We start from the raw sequence: 21,652 nt of genomic DNA on the forward strand, positions 1-21,652 counted from the left end.
GTTAGGGCCTAAACTCTCCCATATCCCAGCGCCCCCACCCCACACACCAACCCTCTGCTCTCAGTAACACTGTCTGCCCGTCACAGGGCCCTCACCCCCTCCTCTAAGTAATACTGCCCGTCACAGGGCCCTCGCCCCCCCCCCCCCTCTCAGTAACACTGCCCGTCACAGGGCCCTCGCCCCCCCCCCCCCTCTCAGTAACACTGCCCGTCACAGGGACATCACCCCCTCCTCTCAGTAATACTGCCCGTCACAGGGCCCTCGCGCCCCCCTCTCAGTAACACTGCCCGTCACAGGGACATCACCCACTCCTCTCAGTAATACTGCTTGCCATAGGGCCCTCACCTGCCCCTCTCAGTTATGCACTGACTGACTGTCACAGGGCCCTCACCCCCTCCTCTCAGTAACACACTCCGTCACAGTGCCCTCAGACTGTCACAGAGCGCTCACCGCTCCGCTCAGTCACACTGCCATATACAGGGCCCTCACGTGCTCCTCTCAGTAACACTGCCTGTCACAGAACCCTCACGCGATCCTTTCAGTAACACTGCCCATCACAGGGACCTTACCCGCTCCTTTCAGTAACACTGCCTGTCACAGGGACCTTACCCGCTCCTCTCAGTAACACTGCCTGTCACAGGGCCCTCACCCGCTCCTTTCAATAACACTGCCCGTCACAGGGACCTTACCTGCTCCTCTCAGTAACACTGCCCGTCACAGGGACCTTACCTGCTCCTCTCAGTAACACTGACTGTCACAGGGCTCTCACCCGCTCCACTCAGTCACACTACCTGTTACAGTGCCCCTACCCGCTCCTCTCAGTAACACTGACTGTCACAGGGCCCTCACCCGCTCCTCTGTTACACTGACTGACTGTCACAGGGCCCTCACCCACTCGTCTCAGTAACACTGACTGATTGGAAAGGGCGCTCACCCACTCCTCTCAGTAACATCCCCTGACTGTCACTGGGCCCTCACCCGCTCCTCTCAGTAACACTGCCCGTCACAGCGCCCTCACCCACTCCTCTAAGTAACACAACTGTCACAGAGCCCTCACCCACTCCTCTCAGTAATACTGTCTGCCACAGGGCCCTCACCCCCTCCTCTCTTTAACACACTCCGCCACCGTGCCCTCACCCCCTCCTTTCAGTAACACTGCCAGTCACAGGGTGCTCACCCGTTGCCCTCAGTAACACTGACAGACTGTCACAGGGCCCTCACCCGCTCCTCTCAGTAACACTGCCCGTCACAGGGACCTTAGCCGTTCCTCTGAGTAAGACTGCCTGTCGCAGGGCCCTCACCCACTCCTCTCAGTAACACGGCCCGTCACAGGGCCCTCAACTGCTCCTCTTGGTAACTCTGACTATCTCCCGGCCTTAAACCCCTCCTCTCAGAATCACTGACTGAATGTGACAGGCCTCTCACTCCCTCCTCTCAGTAACACTGCCTGTCACAGAGCCCTCATCCGCTGTTCTGAGTAACACTGGCTGACTGTCACAGTGCCCTTACCTTGCCCACTTATCTGAATTAGAGACAATATCAATGTGGTTGCTTTATCAAGAACAAATACGGAGAGAAATTAATGTCACAATCAAAGTGAACTTGATTAGTAAGAGAATGTGATGGAATGTCTTTATTTATTTAATATAAGTATGTTATTACTGATTTTATGACCTGAAGTCACAGCCGTATTCAATCAGCTTCACTGTCTATATTTGCAACTCATTGACATAAAGTATTTAGTGACGTTCAAAATTGATCCCAATGTTTCCTAATCAGATTTTTTGAAAAGCCAGTGCCAGACTTTGTGAATAACAATACCTGACACCAGGTTCATAGCTAAAACAAAAGATTTTACAGTTTATGAACAATATAGTATCTTTTTTAAAAAAAGTTAAGCAAAAAGGTATTCTGACGAACGCCTATGACTTAAACATCATCTTTTTTGATTCTAGCCCCAATTCTAGCAAAGACAGAAAGACAGACAAACAGATTATAATTAAGGAATGTATCAAAGAGAAAAAACTAAATCAAGTGTAACTGGCCAGTTTACTGAACCAGACTGCATGATCTTTAAAATGGAAAGAACTGTGGATGCTGCAAATCAGGAACAAAAACAAAGCTGCTGGAAAAGCTCAGCAGGTCCAGCAGCATCTGTGAAGGAAAAAAAGAAGTAAGATTTCAGATCTGTTAACCCTTCTTCTGATCAGGTCTGAGGAAGGGCCACCAGATCTGACATCGTACCTCTTTTTTGCCTTCACAGATGTTTTCAGACCTGCTGAGCTTTTCCAGAAATTTTGTTTTTGTCCATCATCTAAAATCTCACAGTCAGATGAGATTGTATGTTAAGTTAAAATCTGAACAATCTACAGATGCTGTAAATCAGAAACAAAAACAGAAGTTGCTGTAAAAAACCAGCAGATCTGGCAGCATCTATGGAGAGAAAACAGAGTTAACATTTTGGGTCGTATTACCCTTCCTCAGAATTCCTTATTTCTAAGTGTCACAGGATCTGAAACGTTAATTCTAACTTCTGTCCATAGATGCTGCCAGACTCGCTGAGCATTTCCAGTAATTTCTGAGCTTCTGTCTTGGTTTCTGAAAACATTGAGCTATGCAAATACCTTTCAGTAGGCTTTGGGGGATATTTAATTATTACTTGTAACAGAGGACCTCTTAACTTAGAATAAGTTGATAATGGGAGGACAACCAGTTGGCAATCAAATCTCTGTCCTGTAGCTTTTGCAGGGACAATCCTTCTGATTTAAAGACAGTTCAATATTGGTTTCTCTTTGCTAATGACTCATCAATAGAGTTTTCTTGGAAGAAGAATTGACCTGCAATTAACATCCAGACCTAGCCTCATAAACAAATATCAAATTGTTTCTTCTTTTTTCACATAAGCTGCTGCTCACAGTCCAAAGGTCACTCTCAGCTCACAGTTCACAGCTCCAAACCAAAAATGATAATGAACTTAAGTACTAGGAGGAGTAAGACAATTCAGCTCCTTGAGCCCCGCTGTTTGATATGATTGTGGTTGATCTTATCTCTGCTGCAACTTCAGTTTCCTACCTGCTCTCCATAATTCTTGAACCCATTATGAACTCAAAAATCGTTCTATCTCCTCTTCAAATTTGCTCAATGTCACAGCCCTCCAATGCCTTCTCAGGGAGTGAATTCCAGAGATTCATGACCCTTCCAGTGTAGAAATTTTTCATCATCCCTTTAAACCTTCTTTCCCTATGCTAAAACTATGACCTCTTGTTCTATTGCCCGCATGAGGAACCATCCTTTCCACGTCAACTTTATCAATCTGCTTGAACATATTATATCCCTCAATTAGATCCCTTCTCATTGTTCTGAACACCTGAGAATGTAGGCCGAAACTACTCTGTCTGTCTTAAGACGCATTCTCGTCTCTGGAATCATCCTGGTGAACCTCCACTGGACTGCCTCCAATACAATGACATCTCTCCTTAAGTAAGGAGACCAGAACTGTACACAGGGCTCCAGGTGTGGACTCACTAATGCCTTGCATAGTTGCAGCGACCTTCTTTTGTATTTGTATACTCTCTTTCTTGAGCAACAAATGCCAAAATTCCATTTCCCTGCCTTAATACCTGCTGTACCTGCTTACTGAGTTTCTGTGATTCATAAAACTAAAAAAAATGAAGGTTTCAATGCTGTTAAAATGAAATCCATCCAAGTAAAATTAAAATAATGATAAGAGGACATTAATAGAAAATGAAAACATTTTTCTCTCTCTGGAGAGCAATATTGAACAGGCTTCACATAATAATGTTATTTGTGAGCTTGGATTCTATACTGGAGGAATGCTGCGCAAGTTTTAAGTTTGAATTGTCCACCTATACCGTGTGTAGTGAGAAGGACAAGACGTGGGTTTTAATCTAATAATTTTCTGTGTTCTTCTGTTATAAATATACATAGGCATCCGTTTGTGAGCATTTTCAGTAATTGAATACCACAGTAAAGAGAACGAAAATTTATCTCACCCTGGAATCTGAATTGTCCAGTATCACCATCAACTGGGATCATAACACTTGTCATTTCAAAGGCCAAACCTGATATTACCACTCGATTCCTCAACTAAAATGGAATTTGATTCATTCAGTTGTCATACATGAATGACCTTGATAGTGTGTTGTAAATTATAAAGTGAAACAAAATAGCCCTTCACCATTTTTCTTGTAAAGCAAATCCATCATATTCGATTGTTGTAGTGGTATAAAACACTAGTAAGTCACACATTGCAAAGTCCTCCTGAATGTGAGCCAGACATTTACATAGATCTGTGGTTAACCTCAAGAGGCAACCCAATCTTGTATTTGTTTCCTTTTTAGGCCACTTTTCTGACAACAAAGACTTCACCAGTCTCCTTAAACAGCTGAGATCAGACTAATTACAAAGCTCTATTTTGTCCATAACCTACCCTTGATCAATGCTAAAGAAGATACACTAGCATTTAAATAAAATTGTATTTATAGAGTCAGAGAGTGATACAACACGAAACAGACCTTTCAGTCCAATTAGTCCATGCTGACCATAATCCCAAACTAAAGTAGTCCTGCCTGCCTCCTGCGCTCGGCCATATCCCTCCATTCATGTACTTACCTGGATGTCTTTTAAATAGTGAAACTGTACCCGCATCCACCAATTCTTCTGGAAGTTCATTCCACATATGAACAATCCTCTGTATAAAAATATTGCCCCTCGTTTCCTTTTTAAATCTTTCTCCTCTCATCTTAAAACTATGCCCCATAGTTTTGAAATCCTCCACAGTAGGGAAAAGACATTTGGCGTTCACCTTATCTAGATCCCTCATTATTTTATAAACATTCATCGGGTGACCCCGAAACCTCCTAAGATGCAGTGAAAAAAGCCCCAGTCTATTCTCACCTTAAATCTCAAAACCTCCATTTCTGGCAACATCCTGGTAATTCTTTTCTGAACCCTCTCCAGCTTAATAATATCCTTCCTTGAACACCGACCAGAATTGGACACAACAGTTTAGAAGAGGCCTCACCAATATCCTGTACAACTTCAACATGGCATTCCAACTCTTCTCCTCAAAGGTCTGAGTCATGAAACACCTTCTTAACTACCGAAAGAACTACAGATGCTGTAAATCGCGAACAAAAACAAAGTTGCTGTCAAATCTCAGGAAGTCTGGCAGCTTCTTTGAAGGAAAAAACAAAGTTAACGTTTCGGGTCTGGTGACCTTTCCTCAAAACTGGCATTTCCCCTCTTTGCTGTCCACTGTACCACCGATTTTGGTATCATCTGCAAACTTACTAACCAGGCCTTCTATATCCTCATCTAAATCATTTATATAAATGACAACCAAAAGCAGACCCAGCAATGATCCCTGTGGAACACCGCTGGCAACAGGCCTCCAGTATGGAAAACTTCCTTGCATCACCACTCTCCATCTCCTGCCTTTTATCCAATTTTGTTTAGTTTCTACTTAATTAATATTCCAGTAATAAACATCCCTGATGAGCTGCGGAACGGTCACCGCACCCGAAACGTTAACGCTGTTTTTGTTTTCCATCACAGATGTTGCCAGACCCGGTGAGCTATTCCAGCAACTTTGTTTTAGTTCCTGATGAGCTGCGACTTTGTACTTGACTGATTTCCAACATCAAAAGTTCTAAAGGTTGGAAGAGATTGGTTTACCTTGACTTCCTAGCTTGAAAATGTGCCTTTTATGCAAAGAAACTGTACTCTGGGACAGTGGTTTTTCAGATTTACCTGCAGGTCCAGCTGTGAATCGGAGTTGAAGTAGTTGCAAGCACTGATGAATAGGCAGCTATTTAGCCTCTGGATGGAATCCTGTGGAAGCGACGAGGGTCTAGGTCATTGACTCGAGAACTGATGAGGGAACGGCTTGCCCCAACCAGCTTCCCTTCAGGGGAACGCCAGCCTCAGGTCGCTCCCCTCAAGGGGTATGTCATCCTGACCTTGCTCCTCTCATGCGTAGGCAGCTACATCTTTCTCCCCTCTGGCACATAATAGACCGGTGGAAAACCTGGTGGGATGTCACTTTCCATGAGCGGTTGGCTAACCAGAACCCAGCATGTGTACTAAGCAGCAGTGTCACTTGGGAGGTGATGATCTCTGTTACCATTGGCAACCAACCTACGATTATTGCTCGATCTCGGACCAGGATTGAGTGAAACACCATTAGCACGCCACTTCCCCTTCTTGATGTTGCACATTGAATGCCTTTGAAAGCCTGTTACATTTCTTAATGGTGACTCCCCTGCCCACTGTTGACTCAATACCAGTTGTTGTGGGATGATGTATGTGTACGTCAGTTGCTCAATTGGGGACTTTAACTCGCAATGAAGTTGGGAAGTTATGCACAAGTCTTCTCACCATGGATTTAATCTGGCTCTAAGCAGAATTGTAGGTGGTGCCATCCTTCCACCTGATTAAATGTCCTCTATTTTCAAACTTGCCACAAGGGAAAGTACAAAATCCCGCTGTTTTTGTTATCAATTCATGGTTTTTAATTTTGCAATCAGTGTCGTAAGCAGCAGATTAGTTCAGTCCTTGTGAAATTGAAGGCAATGCAACACTTTAATTGGTCACTTTTTAACATGGCAGGTTCTCAGACTGAGGAAATGGTGAATGTTGTTGATCTTTAATGCAATATAATGGAGGAGAGAAAAATCTGGACTATAGAGCCCACAGGAAGAAAATTATAATCTGTCAGTGCTGCCTCCATTAGAACAATGCCAAGTAAATACCCGTCCCCATATCGAACAATAGAAGTTTCCTGCATATCAGAACATACCCATTGAGTGGGGAACTGATGAATAATGCAGGAGCACCATCGGATTGAAATACTTTTATTCTAAGAATTTCAGAACATGCTGGGATTTTTATAGCAAGCAATACTTGTGATGGAATATTCTTTTAATGTCAAAATGCTGCAACAGTTTGGAAGAACCAATATTAAATGGATATTATTGCAGATAATATATGTGAATTAAATAAAATTGTTTGCTTAAAGTATTTTGTAATTCGAATTGAATGTCGCATTTTTGTATCTTAGTTGTCTTCTGTTTCTAATTTTTCTTATTTTTATAGAGCAGGTATTGTCCTGGTCACTTGTAATGCTGCCAATTCAAGATTAACTACATGGATGGTCTCTATCAGTTGCTTAATCCCCGATGTCAGTTTGCAATCCTGAATCCAAGATTGTCACTTCATCTTTCAATTCTGTGTATAATCAAAGTCTGAGATCAACAGCTTTCATTTTACTATCTGGAAGTCAATCAGTGCAGATTTTGTTTGTAAACAAGCGTTCTGTATGTAAAACTGCTTCGTTTAATTAGATTAGTTAGTTAAGATTCATTTTAATGAAATGAATCATAACTAAGCTTCATCTCTTCCTCATTCTGATTCTGAACACATGGTATGTCACGCAATGGCAATTCAATTTTGCATTGGTGCCGGTTCAAACCATGTGTTTTCCAACTACAGATTGATACAGATGAAATTGTACCATTTCCTTTTTAGTACCATTCTCACCATACAGTGTTTCTGTTCATTACGTTTCTGTGCACAGTTCTGAACCAGTCCCCTTGCCCCTGAGCTTGCCAAATGTCTCAATGTTGTCATGACATTGTCAAAGAATTCATTCCTTGGTAGATTCAGAGATAAATTAATGTAACCTAGTATGTGTTAATGCCTCTGCTGTAATCGGGCGAAACACTCAGGCCATTGTCTTAATTTTTCTCTCTTGTATTTATATTGAAATGTTGACCATGCCATTTGCTCCACTTACTGGAATTGGACTTGTTACAGAAGTGCTGAACGTCAACTTGCCAAATACAATTGGATGAAAAGTATGAGGCCAATCAGTCTCTTGAAACACTTTCTCTATGCAATCAACATAACAACATTCATTGACAATGAAAAATTACGTACGTGCTTCAGAAGATTAGATTTGAAACAGAGATTTGTGAATATGAATGGAGCTATATATGTCCCCATCTCAGGCACCAACCTCAAGTTCACCTGGACTATCTACAACACCTCTGTCACCTTCCTGGACCTCTCTGTCTCCATCTCAGGTAACCACCCAGAAACCGATATCCATTTCAAGCCCACCAACTCCCACAGCTACTTAGAATACACCACCTCCCACCCACCTTCCTGCAAAAATTCCATCCCCTATTCCCAATTCCTTCACCTCCGCCTCATCTGCTCCCAGGATGAGGCATTCCATTCCCGTACACGTCAGATGTCCTTGTTTTTCAACGACCGCAACCCCCCACCCCCCCACCCAACCACACACAGTGGTCAAGAACCATGTCTCCCACATTTCCTGCAACTCATCCCTCACACCTCATCCCCGCAATAAGCACCAAAAGAGAACCCCCTCATCCTCTCATACCACCCTACCAACCTCTGGATACAACGCATCATCCTCCAACACTTCCACCATCTGCAATCTGACCTCACCACCAAAGACATTTTTCCATCCCCACCCTTGTCTACTTTCTGGAGAGACCACTCTCTCCATGACTCCCTTGTTGGCTCCACGCTTCCCTCCAACCCCACCACACCCGACATTTTCCCTGCAACTGCAGGAAGTGCTACACGTGCCCCCATACCTCCTCCCTCACCCCCATCCCAGGCCCCAAGAAGACTTTCCACATCAAGCAGATGTTCAACTGCACATCTACCAATCTGGTATACTGCATCCGCTGTACCCGTTGTGGACTCCTCAACATCGGGGAAACCAAGGAGAGACTTGGGTGTTCTGCAAAGCAGTCCCTATGCTCGGTTCACAACAAACAACTGCACCTCCCAGTCGCGAACAATTTCAACTTCCCCTCCTATTCCTTCGACGACATGTCCATCCTGGGCCTCCTGCAGTGCCACAACAATGCCACCCGAAGGTTGCAGCAACAGCAACTCATATTCTGCTTGGGAACCCTGCAGCCCAATAATATCAATGTGGATTTCACAAGCTTCAAAATCTCCCCTCCCCCTACTGCATCCCAAAACAAGCCCAGCTCGTCCCCGCCTCCCTCACCTGTTCTTTCTCTCACCTATCCCCTCCTCCCACCTCAAACCACACCCCCATTTCCTTCCTACTAACCTCACCCCTTGACCTGTCCATCCTCCCCGGACTGTCCTATCCTCTCCCTACCACCCCACCCACACTCACCTCTACTAGCTCCACCTCTTCAACTTGTCTGTCTCCTCTCCAACTATCTTCCCCTCTATCCATCTTCGATCCACCTCCCCCTCTCTCCCTATTTAGTTCAGAATCCTCTCCCCCTCCCCCTTTTCTGATGAGGGGTCTCGGCCCAACATGTAAGCTTTTGTGCTCCTAAGATGCTGCTTGGCCTGTTGCGTTCATCCAGCTGCACACTTTGTTATCTCTATATCTCGTAACAACCTCATTGAGTGAGTTCTAGAGCGAATTGTGCAGGGTAGACTTAGGGTTTATCATTCTAACTTGCCAGTCCTGAAAGATGAAACTTGGTTTGTGTTGGATGTTTGTTTTAATAGCTATGAAAGATATCCTGAAAGGATATGTCAAATCTTTTGTTGAGAATTTTACCCATTTAGTCGCTCTAATCTTTTTCCTTTTTTAAAGTTTCCTTGGTAGTCATAAATTTCAAATATCTGCACAATTTTATTTGGCTTTGTATTGGTTCTCTGAGATTTTCTGTTAATGGCTCCATGACCTGCTAGCTCATTACAGAATTTATCATTGATGTGCCTGTAACAAAATCTTTAGTCTTATACTATATATTCCCAATTTCAGGATAAAGTCCAGAGAGACCTTTTAAAGGAAAGGGGTTTCGAAAGAAAACTTCAGTTCCAACGATCAAAGTCATGAATAGTTGATAAATTATTTGCATTTCATATTTCCAGAACCTAACCCGGAAGAGAGAGCCCAGAGAATTGCCAAAGCTGTCCTCAAACAGTCAACAGAAGTGAAGGAAAATTGGGAGCAATTGAAAATCCATGCAAGCAACTGGCAGAAACAGGTGGAAAAGGCATTGGAGAAACTTCAAGAACTGCAGAAAGCTCTGGATGATCTTGAGGCTCGTGATAACAGCTGAGGGGGTCCACACTGATTGGCAACCTGTGGGTGACCTGCTTATTGACTCATTGCAGGATCACATTGATAAAACCAAAATAAGTGCAATTACATTGCACTTCACTTATGAACAGATGTAACTGCAATGTTGTATCGAGACGATCAGTAATATGAGTACTTAAGTAATATTGATTGAATGGTTGTTAACTTAATTTGAAAATTAAAACTTAGTTGAGCATGCCTTCTGATGATATCACATCGGTAATATTAGTATAATTGAGGATTCTATTAGTCAGTGACATCAGCTGAGTTATCTGCTTGTTGCTATGTTATCAGGATTAAAGGTAAAGTCTTAGCACGCCATTTGGCCACTCCTTAGAGAGAGACAACTGGTTATGATTTAACCTGAAGATCACCATGCCTCGGGCAAGTAGAGGGGTTGAGGCAAAGATCCTTTGTGGTAAGCTCACTGGTGTGGCAATTGAGCCCTCTCTGCAGGGCATCACTTTGCATCACAAACCAACCGTTCAGCCAACTGAATTTGAATGGAGCTTAGGATTGTAGAGTAATCCATGCAATTGTATTTTTTTGAATGAATGTTTCTAACTGGGACTCTCTCACTGGCAAACTTTTTAAAAGCCAGCTCAGCCATACAGGTTAGATGAGTTCCTGATCTCAGCTGAATTTTTTGATCTGGGGTGGGTCAGCGTTAGGAGTTCAGTGATTGGAATGAATTCTCATTAAATTAGCGAGAGGGATACTACACGTGAATAGACCGATGTTTTGAAAAGAGGATGAGATACGAGCAAAAGTTTAATTGATGGAGAAGACCAGCCACAATCATCATCAACGGTGGAGCAGGCTTGAGCAGCCATGCAACATTGTGCTGCCGCTATTTGACTTGCTCCGTGAAGAGGAAGGAAAAGGGTCAAAGTTTCAAAAATGCTGAAGACCACATCATTCTACAACCTCAAAATTTGATTGTGTTCAGCATATTATCACTACTGGTACCCCTCTTTCCTGGTCTATCATCTCAGCAGCTCTACTCTGCCCAAAAGCTGGTTACCAGTGACATTTTTGAAGGCTCTTCCCAAGTCTGAAAATCATTTTTGTTACGTAGAATCAGAGTTGGCGTGTGGAAGGAGGTCTTCTGGCATATCATAGCTCTTTGAAATAACTCCCCAATTCATCCCTGTCTGCTGTGCAATGTCTTCAACCACTTTATATCTCTTTAATGGAGGCAAAGTTTTGAAGGCATCTGAAAGGAGTATTAACGATCCCAGAATACAACTGAGCCTTATTAAGTTCTTAGTTCTGATGATCAAGAGCTTGATCAAAGAGGATTGTTTTAAAAAGTGCCTTAAAAGAGGAAAGGTACAGCGGCGAAGAGGTGGAGGAAGTCTCTTGTTGGGTTTGAAGCCTACACAATTAAATGTTTGACAACCAGTAGTGGGCCATTTAAAATCAAGAGTGGGCAAGAGGACATAATTAGACGAGTGCAGATATCCTGAAGTATGGTTGGACTGGTGGAGATTACCAAAATAGCGATAGGCGTAGCCAAGGAACGATGTGTAAACAAAAATGAGAATTTAATAAATTTACTGTTAATAGTATCAGTGAGTTAGAAAGTACGGAGAATAGGATTTGTTTCAAGATGAGACTCAGGCAGTGGAGTTTTAGATGACCTCATAACACTCTTGGTCACCTGTAGAGAGTTATTATCTGACACTCCACTCAAGCCAATTCTATGATCTTTTGATCTTTCTGCTTATAAATTGTGTGTCTGTGTGGTCACCTCACTAACTGCACCTGGTGAAGGTGGCTGCACTCCAAAAGCTTGTGTGATTTCAAATGAACCAGTTGGACGACAAGCTGGTGTCATGTGACTTCTGACTTCAAACAGTTATAGAATATGTTTTCAATCCTACCTTGACTTGATAATAAGACATCTTCCTAAAATTTATAAAATGAGAAGTATGTCTAACCCTGAGCCTTAGAGTGTTTTAGATGCCATGGGCAAATGTGAGACTCCAGCAGGGAATGCATTGGAATTGTCAGGTCCAGAAGTGAAGTAGTTCCAGATGAAGGTTTCACTGCTAATGAGCCAAGACAAGAGACAGGTAGAGAGTATTAAAAAGATGTAAAGAGACAGCTTTAGGGATTGCATGAATGTGTGGTCGGACCACAAACAGTGGTCTTCCCAGTTTTAAATTGTTGTCTCCACATCGTTCCGCAACTTCATGTTCTGTTCAAAGGGCATTACTGACAAGAACGCAGAAGTTAGCTTGTCAATATATCTTGATTTTTCCACCATGTTCTCCAATTATGAACACCACATGTGCACTGTACAAAGTGAACCATTCAAACCTTAAAAGGAAATGTTCAAATTGTGGAATATAAAGTTAAATTTATTTTGTTGAAAATTTAAATAAATTACATGAGGGTTTGACCAAGACCGAAAGGAATTAGATGGAACACCAGCTGAATAAAACAAGCAGTAGTAAGGTGGTATTAGCTGGATGTTCCTGAAGAAAGAGAACGCAGCCAACCTTTCTTCCATAAGGGGGATTAATTGTGTGGTGTCAGACACAGTTCCTTCTGTCTTTACTGTCTGACTGTACTATGGTTGTAATATTTCCTTTTTAAAAGGCTCAGGGTTAGACATATTTCTCATTTTATAAATTTTAGGAAGTTGTCTTATTATCAAGTCAAGGTAGGATTGAAAACATATTCTATAACTGTTTGAAGTCAGAAGTCACATGACACCAGTTTGTCGTCCAACAGGCTCATTTCAAGTCACACAAGCTTTTGGAGTGCAGCCCCTTCATCAGGTGCAGTTAGTGAGGTGACCACACAGACACACAGTTTATAAGCAGAAAGATCAAAAGATCATAGAATTGGCCTGAGTGGAGTGTCAGATAATAACTCTCTACAGGTGACCAAGAGTGTTAGAGGCAAGTAAAGTGTTTATGAAGTCAATGTCAGTGCTGTGCTGTCATGATAATCGGGCAGCGCAACAGGAATGTACAAAAGGTGACATCTCAGGTCAGACTCTGACTTGTAGTTTAGAGGCTTGTGTTCAGAATCTGTCTTAGAGTTTTAAGCTTTATTTCCAAAGCAGGAATTTATAAGATACCACACTGACTGTAACTACAAGTTGTGTGTTTCTTCAACAAAACATCTGCAAATAAACAGACATCCTGGATGAAGACTTATTATCTGACACTCCACTCACACCAGTTGTATGATCTTTTGATCTGTTTGCTTATAAATTGAGTGTCTGTGTGTTTTCCTCTCTGACTGCACCTGATGAAGGGACTGCATTCCAAAAGCTTGTGTGATTTCAAATAAACCTGTCAGATTATAACCTGATGCCATGTGGCTTCTGACTTTGTCCATCCCAGTCCAACACCAGCACCTCCATATTGTAAGTGTTTGGAACTAAGTCAGTGCAACAGGTATATGTCGAACATTTGACTTCGGAAGGATGCCTCGTGTCGACAAATTCATTAATAACAAAGGATTTCTCCATTATGCCATCTATTGTAACATGCTACGTCTCACAGTCATAATGAAAGGATGCCCACTTCAATTTAGCAGCGCCAAGAACAGTTATGGACATTTTTAGCATGGGAGGAGGCCATTCAGCCTATTTTATCTGTACCAGCTCTCTCCCAGAGCAACAAAATTAATCCTTTTCTCGAACTCATTCCACCTATTTCACAGAATTGAAATATATAGGTACATACTTAGGACATTTTAACATCAAGTGAGCAGTTCTCGCACTTCACCTTGTCACTAAAAATTGAAAACGTGACTTACAAAGAGAGAGTTTATTTTGTTCTGTTGTGATGATGAAGAAGATGCAAGTCAAAGTGCTGGAACTGGCCTCTTGAACTTAGAAACTTTTAAATGTGTATAAAATGAATTCTGTGCGCATCTACTAAAAGCAGCTTTATGGAAGGAAAAGGGTACCAAAGAAGATTTGGTGTATTGTACTTTACCCTATTATACTCCAACCTGTGAAAACAGAACTCTACGACTGTGAGTGTTGCGTTCTGAGAGGTTGCTATCTTGTTTGAATTTACATTGCTCAGTAGAGGCCTATTTTCCCAACAGCAAAATTGGTAATCCAGAAAGAAATGGATATTGGTTTCTCGCATTTGTTAGCTCTAAGTGTCTGTGTAAAGTTTGAGTACAGTTTCCTTCTGTACAGGTGCTTAACCTGCTTTTACAGTTTGAACATTTATTATGCTAATGAAAATTTTTTGAATGGTTTCACCTCCAGTTTTCTTCTTTATGCCTATTTGGTATTTTTTCAGGGTAAGGATGACCTGCAAAATCTTTCATTGGGTTTTGAAAGACATCAGCCTTTATTTTAGAGAGATAATGGGAACTGCAGATGCTCGAGAATGCGAGATAACAACGTGTGGAGCTGGATGAACACAGCAGGCCAAGCAGCATCTCAGGAGCCCAAAATCTGACGTTTCGGGCCTCGACCCTTCATCAGAAAAGGGGGAGGTGGAGAGGGTTCTGAAATAAATAGGGAGAGGGGGGAGGCGAATTGAAGATGGATAGAGGAGAAGATGGTGGAGAGGAGAGTATGGGTGGGGAGGTAGGGAGGGGTTAGGTCAGTCTGGGGAGGCCGGACAGGTCAAGGGGGCGGGATGAGGTTCGTAGGTAAGAAATGGGGGTGCAGCATGAGGTGGGGGGTGCAGATAGGTGAGAGGAAGAATAGGTTAGGGAGGCAGGGACGAGCTGGGCTGATTTTGGGATGCAGTGGGAGGATGGGAGATTTTGAAGCTTGTGAAATCCACATTGATACCATTGGGCTGCAGGGTTCCCAAGCGGACGATGAGTTGCTGTTCCTGCAGCCTTCGGGTGGCATCATTATGGCACTGCAGGAGGCCCAGGATGGACATGTCATCTAAGGATTGGGAGGGGGAGTTGAAATGGTTCGTGACAGGGAGGTGCAGTTGTTTCTTGCAAACTGAGCATAGGTGTTCTGCAATGCAGTCCCCAAGCCTCCGCATCGTTTCCCCAATGCAGAGGAAGCCACAACGGGTACAGCGGATGTTTTGGATGTTTCTTAAGCATTGATTTTCATTCAAAGTTGGTTGGATTTTGCTGAAGCAATAGACATAACTCACTCTGACGTAGACAATGCCAGAGATAACATTTCGGGTCCTGTGACCCTTCCTCAGATCTCACTCTTCACTGATGCTGCCAGACCTGCTGAGCTTTTCCAGCAACTTCTGCTTTTGTTCCTGATTTACAGTGCCCACAGTTCTTTTGTTTTTTATGACACAGACAAAACTTGATCTCTGCAGGTAGCATGATGCTGCATTCTCCAACTTCCCTGTCTTTTTGTGATGTAATATTGTCTTTTTAGGGCAGAAGTGGCTTTTTTTTTGTTTGTTTTAACTTCTGCACATACTTTCTTTGCAGGTTAAAAGTCTATACCTTTTTCAGTTCACTGCAGTGCTGCATAATGAAGACATTCAACATTCTTTTTTTAAAAAAGCAGAAAATCAGTGTTGTTTGTTTTCCAAAATGTGATGTGCAAGTGCAACACTTAACAGTGTGTTCATCAAACTATTGTTTCCTTTGATCTTTGTGTTGCAGAAATTTCTAGAACCATTTCATATATATTTTTCTTGATATATTTTAGCAGCTTTCCTGGAGCAAGTCTGTTTTCCTCAGGATGAGATGACTTTCAGACATACTTCCTTTATTGTGAGATTTAATTGGGGTAAAATGAGGAGGATTTTTATTCACTGAGACACACATGACTATATATTGAAAGCATTGGAAAATGCATCCTGTGAGGACTGTCATGTTATCTGGTGTTTGTACCAGGCTTTCTGATTAACTGCAAGTGATTAAGGATGCTAATGGATGCTATATGTTATTACAAAAGGAAATGAACGTACAAGTAAGGATTTTGTGCCACAGTTACACATAGCATTGAAGCCGTACCTCAATTATGGCATATAATATAAGTTGCCTCATTTAAGGAGGCAGTTCAGATTTAGGTTTACAAGAACAATACTTGCAATTAATGGGTTGTCTTATGAAGTAAGATCAGAAGGACTGGGAAGGAATTAGAAGGACCTCCTCACCTATACTCTCCTCTCTACCTATCTTCTTTTCTCTCTATCTTCAGTCTGCCTCCCCCTCTCTCCCTATTTATTCCAGTTCCCTCCCCCCATCCCCCTCTCTGATGAAGGGTCTAGGCCCGAGACATCAGCTTTTGAGCTCCTGAGATGCTGCTTGGCCTGCTGTGTTCATCCAGCTCCACACTTTGTTATCTTAGAAGGACTGGACTTGTTTTTGCTGAAATTGAGAAGAGTAAGGAGGTGATTTCCTTGAACAATATATGATTCTGAATGGTCTTCACAAGGAATATGTAGAAAGATTTTTCCTATACTTTGGCGAGCGCAGAACGAGGGACACATGCAAAATTTGAAGTTGCCACTCAAGGACAGATGAGCAGAGCATTTTTTCTCTCATCGACACTGTTACTTTTAGCTCGAAATCTTCATTAATTGAATGTCATTTCCAGCAGATGCTTTTGTATTTTGTATTTAATATTAGGATGTTAGTTTTAACTTAATTTCTTATTAACATTTAATCATTAATTTCAGGATGTTTCTCAGATTTTATATGCTTCCTCTCCATTAGGCTTTTAAAGAAGAAATTGCCCCAGTGAAACAAGAAGTCAAAATATGAAATGATCTGGCCAATCAGTTATCTCCACTTGATGTCTCTTTATCTCCAAGGATTTCTCATCAGCTTGATGACCGAAATATGAGGTGGAAATTCATACAGGTAACAGTGAAAACATTTTCAAAGCCAGCCAATCTGTTGTAGAAAGCATGTACAAATAATTTGGCTTCAAACAGATGAGCAAGATAAAGAACCCTTTCAATTTAAGCAAGCAATTAATATTTTATTATCATGGTTTATAAAGTTATTCAATTTTATAATATTTCTTTTTCAAAAATACAATGTTCTGGTCTGCAGTCTGCACTTTAGAATGTATTCGCAAAACAAAATCCAAATAGTGAGAGATGTGAGCATCCAAACCACAGTCTGAAATGGTTCAGGACTGGACAATTTGAATATATTCAGGATGAAGCTGCAGGTAGCAGATATTTTTCCCGATCCATCTAAAAGAATTTGGAATTGGAACATTGTGATAACTGCTGTGCACTTCAGTATTATGTATTGTTTCATATATTTTAAGTCCCTGAGAAAGACAAACTTTAATGAATTACAACAAAGATATACTTGATGCATTGAAGGGAAGAACAACATAAAATTTTATGAACTGCATGTATTTCTTTCAATTGAGCAGATTTTGATTGATGTCAGCAAAGTAGTACATGAAAATTTCCTTTATCCCATAAAGCCTCATGAAATGTTTTATTGAGCAAATAATTTCAGTCTTGTTCTGTGTCAGTAGCTCGCTTGGCCATGTAGCACAATAAAACTCCTTACTGGTTCTAGAAAGCAGACAAAAACATAAGAAATAGCACCAGGATCTGGATGTTCTACCTCTCGACCCTGCCTCACCATCCTATAAGAACATGGCTGACCGCCCCAGGATTCAACTCCTCTTCCATACCAGCTTCTCAGAGCCCTCAACTTCTCTATTTCAAAAATCTTATCGACCACCTTCTTTAAATACTTTCAGTGATCTACCTTTCACAATTCTCTTGTATTCTAAACAATCACTACCTGCTGAAAGAAGAAATTCCTTTGCATCTCAGGTTTCAATAAATGTTCCCTTCTTCTGTAACTATGTCGCTGAGTTTGAGATTTCCACACTAATGGAAACATTGTCTTCACATCTAGCCTGTCAAGCCCTCTCAAAATTTTGTGTTTCAGTAAGATCACCCCTCATTCTTCTAAACTTGAATGAATAAAGACCTTCTGTGTAACCATTCTTGATAAATCATGATCCGATGAATCAGCCCGGTGAATCTCTTTTGAACTGCTTCCCATGGCTGTGTATTCTTTCTTGTATTTCTCCAAGTGTGACCTCCTCAATAGCCTGATCAGTTGCAAAAAAGCTTCCCCATTTTTGAACTAAAACCTCCTTACAATAAAGGCCAAAATTCCATTTGCCTTCTAAATTACTTGCATCACCATAATCATGGCTCACACCAACTCCAACCTACCAAAGTGCTTTGATCCTCTGCAATTCACCTACCACTGCAACAGGTCTACAGCTGATCCCTGGCCTGACAGTCATCCTTGGAATGTCTGGATAACAAGGATACCTACATCAGGCTGTTACTTATTGATCAGAGCTCCACCTTCCACACTGTAATTCCAAACAAACTCCTCTCTGAACTCTGAGACCTCGGCCTCAGCATCCCTCTGTGTAACAGGATTCTCGACTTCCTGACCCAGAGACCGCAATCAGTAAGGATAGGTGACAACACTTCCTCCACCGTAAGCCTCAACGCCGGTGCCCAGCAAAGCTGCATACTCAGGCCCCTACTCTATACTCCTTATGCAATCATGACTGTGTGGTCCCAACTCTATTTATAATTTTGCTGATGACGCTTCCATTGTCGGTCGGACCTCAAACAACAATAAGTGAGATTACAGGAAAAACAATTGAGTGCTTGCTGGCATGATGGAAAGATAACAGTCTCTCCATCAACATAAGCAAAATGAAGGAGCTGGTCATTGATTTCAGGAAGCTTCTGTCTGCAGCAATGGTGCTGAAGTGGAGATGGTTGACAGTGTCAAGTTCCTGGGAATGTTGCTCACCAACAATCTGTCCTGGTCTACCCATGTCGACGCAATGGTCAAGGTGGCTAAGGAAATTCAGCATGTCCATGAGGACCCTACCTATTTTTGTAGATGCATCCTATCTGGATGCATCACTGTGTGGTATGGCAGTTGCTGTTCCCAAGACTGCAAGAAGCTGAAGAGAATCATGAGCACAGCCCAATCCGTCACGCAAACTAGCCTTCCATCCATTGACTCCATCCACACTTCCCACTGCCTTGGGAAAACAACCAACATAATCAAAATACCCCCTCACTCTGGTTATACTCTCTTCCGTCCTCTTCTGTCAGGCAGAGGACATCAGTTTGAAAACGCGTACAAATAGATTTAAGAACAGCCTCTATTCTGTTGTGACTTTTGAACGGACCTCTCAAATGTTAATTCTGATCTCTCTCTATCAGCATCTTCTCTGTGGCTGTAACACTGTATTCTGCACGTTGTACGGTATGATTTGCCTCTACAGCATGCAAATCAACACTTTTCACAGTATCTGAGTACATGTGACAGCAATAAATCAATCAGTCACCTGCATGCTAGTATGTGTTTCATGGACTACAGCATCCAAGTCCCCTAACCTGCAATTTTTTAGAGTCTTCCCCCTATTTAAGTAATAGTCTGTCTTTTGATTCTTCCTACCAAAGTGTACTTTCCTACATTAAACTCTATCTGCCAACTTTTTCCGACTTGCTCAACCTGTCTATCCCCTTGCAGATTCTTTGTCCTCATGAGAACATTCCCTCCCACTATTTTTGTAGCATCAGCAAATTTGGATGGATTTATGCCTTGTCCCCTCCTCTCAGTTATGAATGTAGATAGTAAATAATTGTAGTCCTCGGACTGATCCGTGTGGCACTCCACGAGTTATGGCTTTCTGGCCTGATAAAGATGGTGGTTAGAAAATAATTGGCTGAACCATTGAAATGAAAAATGTGAAAAAAATATGCATTTTCGTTGTTTGTGAAATTGTCAAATTGTTGATAAAATATAAATATTACTGTAGTTCTTGATGAATACAGTTTATCATTGAGCTTTATGAAAATTCTGAATATAGTTCATGATTTATGATAGCATCAGTTTTCATGCATCTTTATCTGAGAATTCAGATTTTTTTGTCAAAAATTGTGCTGTGCCACACATGATATTTGCTAAATCTGTCCTGTCCCAGCAGTTCAACTTGTTCAGTTTTGACATTACTTTTGTAAGGACCCCACAGTTGAGCTACCTTGCGTTGATAGCTCACTACACACTTCTTGCAGTAAAACAAATGCTCCTCAGACCAAACTTTGGAACCCCGCCCATGGCCAACGACCTCATTGCTCCGCCCACAACCTCCACAGCCAGCAACCCCAGAGGAGACAGCCACACCGAGCCCTGCCGCATCTTCACCATCCCCCCGGACCTCCCACTGACTGAGGACGAACGGTCAGTCCTTAGTAAGGGGCTCACCTTTGTCCCCCTACAACCACACATCAACGAATACTAGTCACAGTTGGACATAGAGCAGTTTTTCCGCCGTCTTCGCCTCCATGCCTACTTCTTCAACCGGGAACCTAACCCTCCCTCCACTGACCCCTTCACCCGCTTCCAACACAAGTCCTCCTCCTGGACACCACCCCCAGGCCTCCTACCCTCCCTCAACCTCTTCATTTCCAACTGCCGTCGAGACATTAACCGCCTCAACCTCTCCACCCCTCTCACCCACTCCAACCTCTCCCCCGCAGAACGGGCAGCCCTCCGCTCCCTCCACTCCAACCCCAACCTCACCATCAAACCCACAGACAAGGGTGGCGCAGTGGTAGTATGGCGCACTGACCTCTACATCGCCGAGGCCAGACGCCAACTCTCCGACACCACCTCCTACCGCCCCCTCGATCATGACCCCAAACCCGAGCACCAAACCATCATCTCCAACACCATTCACGACCTCATCACCTCAGGGGACCTCCCACCCACAGCCTCCAACCTCATTGTTCCCCAACCCCGCACGGCCCGTTTCTATCTCCTTCCCAAAATCCACAAACCTGCCTGCCCTGGTCGACCCATCGTGTCAGCCTGCTTCTGCCCCACCGAACTCATCTCCACCTATCTGGACTCCATTTTCTCCCCTTTGGTCCAGGAACTCCCCACCTACGTCCGTGACACCACCCACGCCCTCCACCTCCTCCAGGACTTCCAATTCCCTGGCCCCCAACACCTCATATTCACCATGGACGTCCAGTCCCTATACACCTGCATTCCACATGCAGATGGCCTCAAGGCCCCCGCTTCTTCCGGTCCCGCAGGCCCGACCAATCCCCCTCCACCGACACTCTCATCCGCCTAGCTGAACTCGTCCTCACCCTCAACAACTTCTCTTTTGACTCCTCCCACTTCCTACAGACTAAGGGGGTGGCCATGGGCACCTGCATGGGCCCCAGCTATGCCTGCCTCTTTGTAGGTTACGTGGAACAGTCCCTCTTCCGCACCTACACAGGCCCCAAACCCCACCTCTTCCTCCGGTACATTGATGACTGTATCGGCGCCGCCTCTTGCTCCCCAGAGGAGCTCGAACAGTTCATCCACTTCACCAACACCTTCCACCCCAACCTTCAGTTCACCTGTGCCATCTACAGCACATCCCTCACCTTCCTGGACCTCTCAGTCTCCATCTCAGGCAACCAGCTTGTAACTGATGTCCATTTCAAGCCCACTGACTCCCACAGCTACCTAGAATACACCTCCTCCCACCCACCCTCCTGCAAAAATTCCATC

At 43.1% G+C, this 21,652-nt stretch overlaps 1 long non-coding RNA gene across 1 annotated transcript; it reads left to right on the forward strand.

Annotated features, from left to right (window-relative positions):
* The first annotated feature begins 2,183 nt into the window (after positions 1 to 2,183).
* On the forward strand, positions 2,184 to 10,333 carry LOC132208258 (uncharacterized). Its single transcript, XR_009444340.1, has 2 exons — positions 2,184 to 8,105; positions 9,925 to 10,333. It is a non-coding gene; the product is annotated as an uncharacterized LOC132208258 (long non-coding RNA).
* Positions 10,334 to 21,652: the final 11,319 nt, after the last annotated feature.

This window comes from Stegostoma tigrinum, unplaced genomic scaffold, assembly GCF_030684315.1.
Source record: "Stegostoma tigrinum isolate sSteTig4 unplaced genomic scaffold, sSteTig4.hap1 scaffold_337, whole genome shotgun sequence".
Taxonomy (NCBI): domain Eukaryota; kingdom Metazoa; phylum Chordata; class Chondrichthyes; order Orectolobiformes; family Stegostomatidae; genus Stegostoma; species Stegostoma tigrinum.